Source organism: Leptopilina heterotoma, unplaced genomic scaffold (genome assembly GCF_015476425.1).
Source record: "Leptopilina heterotoma isolate Lh14 unplaced genomic scaffold, ASM1547642v1 Lhet_199, whole genome shotgun sequence".
In the NCBI taxonomy this organism is placed as follows: domain Eukaryota; kingdom Metazoa; phylum Arthropoda; class Insecta; order Hymenoptera; family Figitidae; genus Leptopilina; species Leptopilina heterotoma.
The window spans coordinates 364,325-371,865 of NW_025110915.1; positions in this window are offsets into that span (position 1 = coordinate 364,325).

Genomic DNA, 7,541 nt, shown 5'->3' on the forward strand with positions numbered 1-7,541 from the left:
AATTATTGTAACAGTGTAATGGTACGAAATAAAAAAAATTGAAGTGAGGAAAACGTATGTGAAGTAATGTGTGTCTTCTGAATCTATCTTCATGAATCAATGTTACTTCTCTGTCGCATTATCCGATTTTTTTTATTAAAAAAGTTAATTTTCAAAACATTTAAAAAAAATTAATAATAAAATTAAAAATTTAATGAAAACTTCCGGTAAAGTTAATTTCAATTTTAACTTTTATTAGAAAATAAAAATTAATAATTTTATTCTTTTATATAAATTTCCCCAAAAAATGAAATTAGAAATTGAGGCCAAAATAATGCCTCAGAGAAATAGTGAATATCAAGTTCAGATTTCGAAAAATGTGTGTAAATGAATGTTGTCAATTTTTATCAATTCGTAACGAATTCTTATTATTAAGAATATAATGAATTAACAATTATCATATAAAACAGACGTACAACAATATCTATACAATGAATATTTATTCTTAATCTCAAACAAAATACCATATTATTAGTAAAATTATTTATAAAACAAAAAAAATGTACATATAAAGAAAAGAAAATTTTACTTGACAAAAAAAAATAATAATAATCTTTCTACTAAAATATATTTCTATGTGCCAGCTTTGGCTTAAATCCAATTTCGCAGAAAAAAAAATCTTTGCAGTCCTATATATAAATTTTCAAAAAATCAAAATTCTCAAAAATTTCTATTCATTTCTCAGAAAAACGTTTATTTATATAAACGTTTATATATTTATTATATAATATACATGTAATATACCTTATTCAACTGAAAGTAAAAAAAACTTCTCTAAAAATGTAAAAAAAAAATATTTTACAAAAAAAATTATATTTTTCCATCTCTCAGTTTATTGTGTACGATTTTGTTTGCAAAAAAAGAAAACTAATTGTATTTACTATACAAATAACGAAACGTTTCAATATATTAAAATGTAGATAATGAAAATTCCATCTTTAATGAAAATTAATCTACGTGAACATTTGTCATTTTAAATCCGAAAATCTAGTGACGTGCCAGTCAAAAAGTGGCCACTCGAATAGTAGCAAAGCTCAAAAAAAAAATAAAAAAATTTTATTCATTTAATTATATATTATATATATTTATGATAAAATTCTAGTCCAGTAAAAAATTTTTGCTAATTATCGAAAGAAAATAAAATACAATTCATTGAATTACAAAAGAAAAAAGTCAAATTTTATTTTGTCAGCTGTTTTTAAATAAATGTATAATCGCAAATTATATATTGGAAAGAAAATAAATTATTTTCATGCTAAATCAGATTTTGTATTTCTTGTATACTTGTGTATTTTTTTCTTTTTCAGAAGGAAGCTTTCATATTATTGTCAACAGTATGGATAATCGATATTTAACTGTTCGATAATTTGCATGTCTGACTAAAACTGTTTTTACTACTGAAATTTACTTGCTATTTTTAAAATTTTTAGGTTTGTGAATTCTTATTCTAGGTAAAAAAATAAGTAAATTTTACGCTTTCTTTACTAATGGTTCGAAAATTTTAATATTTTCGAAATTTCATCCCTGACTAAAACTGCTTTTACCACTGAAACTGTATTTTATTTGTCAATAAAATTGCACTGTTTTGTGTATTTTCTGCCTGGCTTTAACTCTATTTTACTACTGATATTAAATAATAATAAATATTTACGACTAATATTTATGACAATTCTTGTCTGACACGAACTGTGTTTTACTCTATAATTTTTCCCCATGATTTACTCCTAAAAAAATTTTAAATTTAGGAATTATTTTGTCTGACTTAAACTGATTTTATCACTAAAAGTATATTTTATTTGACAATAAAATTGTAAACTTTGTGTATTCTCTGTCTGACTTTAACTCTATTTTACTACTGAAGCTATAGAAATAACAATAAATTCTTAGAACTTATATTCACAAGACCTTCCTTTACCACTAATGCAAAAATTGAAAAACCTCAATATTTTGTCTGATTTAAAATGATTTTACCACTAAAATTAACATTAATTATCCTTAATAATAAATTAAAAGAATTGATTTGAAATTTTCCGGCATTATAAAAGAATTTATATATTTTTTGTCTTAAAAAAAAATATTTTACTACTGAAACTGTTGCTTACCGTTAACTAACAAATAACAAAAATTTCATAATATTTTGTCTGACTTATTATATTTATTTTTATTAATTAATTTATTAATTACTAATAACAAAATTATATAACATAAATTATAAAAGAAAAAATTTTTGTTTGACTACAGCTGATGCTACTACTGAAACTGTCCTCCATTACTCGCACATAAGAAAGTTAAAAATAGTTTTTTTGTCTGATTAACAATGACATTTACTACTGGTACCAAAATTTTAATATTCACGACAAACACAGTCTGTCCTAAACGGTTTTACCTACTGATACTTTACTTTTTATTCAGAATTTTTGTTTCAGTGATTACTAAGAACAAAAAGTATGAATTTTAAAAAATTATTATTAAGAAAATTACTCAGTCTAATAATATTTTTGATAAATATAGTTATATTTTACCCATGAGTTAAAAACTAAAATGATTCCTATACCTGCAGTTTGACCCAAACTGTATATTTTACTACTGAAACCTTTTTGAATAAATGATTAATTTTATTGAAAAAATTTTCAATTGTCACCTTTTAAAAAGCAATAACCCCTCTTTAATTTGTGACCAAGAAATAGAAATTTGGTCTAAAATTGTTCAAGTTATGAATTTTTTTTCGATTTATTTTCCAATTTTCGTTTTTCTGATATCGGCGAGTGGGGACACTGGCTATCAAAATTTTTTTTAAAAAATTCTTATTGGTCCAATGAATAGAAGCATTAATTCCTCTTAAATTTGCGACCAAGAAATAGAAAATTCGTCTAAAACTATTCGAGTTATGAATTTTTTTTAGATTTTTTTCCAATTTTCCTTTTTCTGCTACGGGCGGGTGGGGACGCTGGCTATCAAAAATTTTTTTTAAAAATTCTTATTGGTCCAATAAAAAGAAGCATTAATCCCTTTTTAATTTGCGACCAAGAAACAAAAATTTAGTCTAAAATTGTTCGACTTATAAATTTTTTTCGATTTTTTTCCAGTTTTCGTTTTTCTGATACGGGCGGGTGGGGACGCTGGCTATCAAAAATTTTTCTAAAAAATTCTTATTGGTCCAATAGAAAGAAGCAATAATCCCTCTTTAATTTGCGACCAAGAAACATAAATTTGGTCCAAAATTGTTCGACTTATGAATTTTTTTTCGATTTTTTTCCAATTTTCGTTTTTCTGATACGGGCGGGTGGGGACGCTGGCTATCAAAATTTTTTTTAAAAAATTCTTATTGGTCTAATAAAAAAAAGCATTGATCGTTCTTTAATTTGCGACCAAGAAACAAAAATTTGGTCCAAAATTGTTCGACTTATAAATTTTTTTCGATTTTTTCCCAGTTTTCGTTTTTCTGATACGGGCGGGTGGGGACGCTGGCTATCAAAAATTTTTCTAAAAAATTCTTATTGGTCCAATAGAAAAAAGCATTAATCCCTTTTTAATTTGCGACCAAGAAACAAAAATTTAGTCTAAAATTGTTCGACTTATAAATTTTTTTCGATTTTTTTCCAGTTTTCGTTTTTCTGATACGGGCGGGTGGGGACGCTGGCTATCAAAAATTTTTCTAAAAAATTCTTATTGGTCCAATAGAAAGAAGCAATAATCCCTCTTTAATTTGCGACCAAGAAACATAAATTTGGTCCAAAATTGTTCGACTTATGAATTTTTTTTCGATTTTTTTCCAATTTTCGTTTTTCTGATACGGGCGGGTGGGGACGCTGGCTATCAAAAATTTTTTTAAAAAATTCTTATTGGTCTAATAAAAAGAAGCATTGATCGTTCTTTAATTTGCGACCAAGAAACAAAAATTTGGTCCAAAATTGTTCGACTTATAAATTTTTTTCGATTTTTTTCCAGTTTTCGTTTTTCTGATACGGGCGGGTGGGGACGCTGGCTATCAAAATTTTTTTAAAATAATTCTTATTGGCCCAATAAAAAGAAGCATTAATCCCTCTTTAATTTGCGAACAAGAAACAGAAAATTGGTCTAAAATTATTCGAGTTATGAATTTTTTTTCGATTTTTTTCCAATTTTCCTTTTTCTGCTACGGGCGGGTGGGGACGCTGGCTATCAAAATTTTTTTTTAAAAATTCTTATTGGTCCAATAAAAAGAAGCATTAATCCCTTTTTAATTTGCGACCAAGAAACAAAAATTTAGTCTAAAATTGTTCGACTTATAAATTTTTTTCGATTTTTTTCCAATTTTCGTTTTTCTGATACGGGCGGGTGGGGACACTGGCTATCAAAAATTTTTTTAAAAAATTCTTATTGGTCCAATGAATAGAAGCATTAATTCCTCTTAAATTTGCGACCAAGAAATAGAAAATTCGTCTAAAACTATTCGAGTTATGAATTTTTTTTAGATTTTTTTCCAATTTTCGTTTTTGTGATACGGGCGGGTGGGGACGCTGGCTATCAAAAATTTTTTTTTTAAATTCTTAATGGTCAAATGAAAAGAAGCAATAATGCCTCTTTAATTTGCGAACAAGAAACAGAAAATTGGTCTAAAATTATTCGAGTTATGAATTTTTTTTCCATTTTTTTCCAATTTTCCTTTTTCTGCTACGGGCGGGTGGGGACGCTGGCTATCAAAAATTTTTTTTAAAAATTCTTATTGGTCCAATAAAAAGAAGCATTAATCCCTTTTTAATTTGCGACCAAGAAACAAAAATTTAGTCTAAAATTGTTCGACTTATAAATTTTTTTCGATTTTTTTCCAGTTTTCGTTTTTCTGATACGGGCGGGTGGGGACGCTGGCTATCAAAAATTTTTTTAAAAAATTCTTATTGGTCCAATAAATAGAAACATTAATTCCTCTTTAATTTGCGACCAAGAAACAGAAAATTGGTCTAAAATTATTAAAGTTATGAATTTTTCTTCGATTTTTTTTCCAATTGTCGTTTTTCTGATACGGGCGGGTGGGGACGCTGGGTATCAAAATTTTCATTTTTAAATTCTTATTGGTCCAATAAAAAGAAGCATTAATCTCTCTTTGATTTGCGACGAAGAAACAAAAATTTGGTCCAAAATTTTTTTCTCATAAAAAATATATTATTTGTGAAAATAATTAAATTCTTTAGAAGAATTGTATTTAAATATTGAAAATAATTTAATTGTATAGGAAAATCTTATTAAAATTGCAATTTTATTAACTAAATCTTGAAAAGAATTTTGTTAAATTTTTTTAAAATAATAGAACTTTTAAAATAATTTTATTTAAATTTTTCGAAATAATTGAATTTCTCAGAACTATTTTTTTCCATTCTCTGAATATATTTAAATTCTTTGGAGAAAGCGAAGAAGTTTATCACTTCTGAAAATAATTGAGTTTCTTTAATCCGTTGTTATCTTAAAATTTCTATTTAAATTCATTTAAAATAATTGTGATACTTCCAGTCTGACTAAAACTGCACTTTACTACTGATACGAAAAGTAAAGTAATTAGTACGATTGTCTTGACTAAAATTGGTTTTCACCACTTATTTTTATTTTCGTTAAAAAAAATGTCAAAGGTAAGGATTCAATAAATAGAAAAGAGAACCTGAGTCAATTAATTTTCTCACATCGATGATGCATTTTTATTCGTTCGACGTGATATATTGGGGGTTTTTTTCATTTACCATTATCATTTTCATTTAAAGTTACATCATTTTTTCCATTCGAATTCATAAATTTCCTATACATATACATATAGTGCTAGGATATCTACAGTGATATTTTTTTCCCCATCTTTTCCCTTCTCTCCTTTACATTTATAATTTAATAGACTCTCTAATTCCTTTCATAACTATATAATTCACTTGTCCTTCATTCTTTTTAATATATTTTATTTTTATAATATATAGTATTATTATTATTATTATTTTCTGATCAGTGATCCATTTAATTATGTACACGACAGTTTTTTTCTTTTTTTTTCTTTTTTATTTCTAATTTACAAGATTTAATGTGCGTGAAATGTGTGTTGCGATGAGAGAGTGTAAAATTCGAGGAGGATTTTTCTTTTTTTTTTTTTTTTTTTGAAAAAACTTGTCATTTTGCACTTTCTTGAACTTTTCGCTATTTTGAAAAAATTCTTTTTTCTCGTTTGTTTCCGAAAGTCGCGCTATTTTTTTGCGCTTAGGCCGTTACTTTTTCTTGTTTGTTTTTAAGAGTTACTCTTTCCTCCTCCGTTTATATGTAGTTTGTGTTTTGCGCGACAAATATATATATTTATATTTTTTTTATTTTTTTACATATATTTATAGTAGGGTCTGTGATAACTTTGCACTCTTTTTTTGTAAAAAAATAAATTATTAGCGCCTTTGCGCGAAGTCTTAAATAATGGTACAGTTAGATTTTTTTTGCGTGGTTTCCCCCGCGAAAAATTGGAGCTAAAAGTACTCTAAAGCCTTTTTTCTTAGCTACCTTACCTTGCATCTTCCATATTTTTTTTTTTTTTTTGATTTTTTTAATTTGTTTTTTGTTTTACATAGTACCTGCTAATACATATCGTTACGCTACTCGCGACGAAGTTATCACAGACGTGAAAATGTTTCGTGGTCTCCTTCGTACGACTCTCCGCATCGAAAGTTTTATTGAAGACTCCGATATTTTTCTTTTATTGCGAATTTTCGAAAATGGGTTTCAAGATTTTCTTATCTTTGCAAAATTTTATTAATTAAAATTTTTTATTTTTCAACTTTAATTTTCTTTATTTTTTTATTTCATTTAATTTTTGTTCTATTTCTTTTAATTTTCCATTTCTTTTTGATAGCTTTTTAAAAATGCGATCAAAACTAGTCAAAATTGAATTTAAAATTTTTTTTTAAACTTATTTAACTATTTTTTGAAATTTCTTTTCGAACAAACGAAAATTTTAATCCTTTAAATAAATTTCTTTATGAAGAATTATTTTTTGAATTCGGATCAATCAAAATTCGAATATTTTTCTTATTCCTCAAACGAGTTTAAAATTTTGAAAATTAGAACAGAGATGATTTGAAATAAAGGAAAATACAATTAAGAAGTTTTTTTTTCTTTTGATTTTGAAAAAATAATTTGTAACAAAAATAAAAAATATTTTCTAGAATTTGACATTATTTCAAAAAATTGCAAAGACAAACATTTTTTTTAACTTTTAGTACTTTTTTGCATATTTATTATAACAAGTACTAAAAAAATCAAAAAATTTATAATGAAAATTAGAAAATTAAAGAATAAATACTCAAAATTAGAGAAGTAAAAAATAAATAAAATAAAGAATAAACGAAATGTAAAATAAAAAAAGAACGATAAATAAAATAAGAAAATTAAAATAAATGCTAAAAATTAATACTTAATACTCAGTATTTAATAATTAATAATTAATTAATAATTTTACTAAAAAATACTAAAAATTCCCCTTTGGAATTCTTTAAAAAATTTTCATT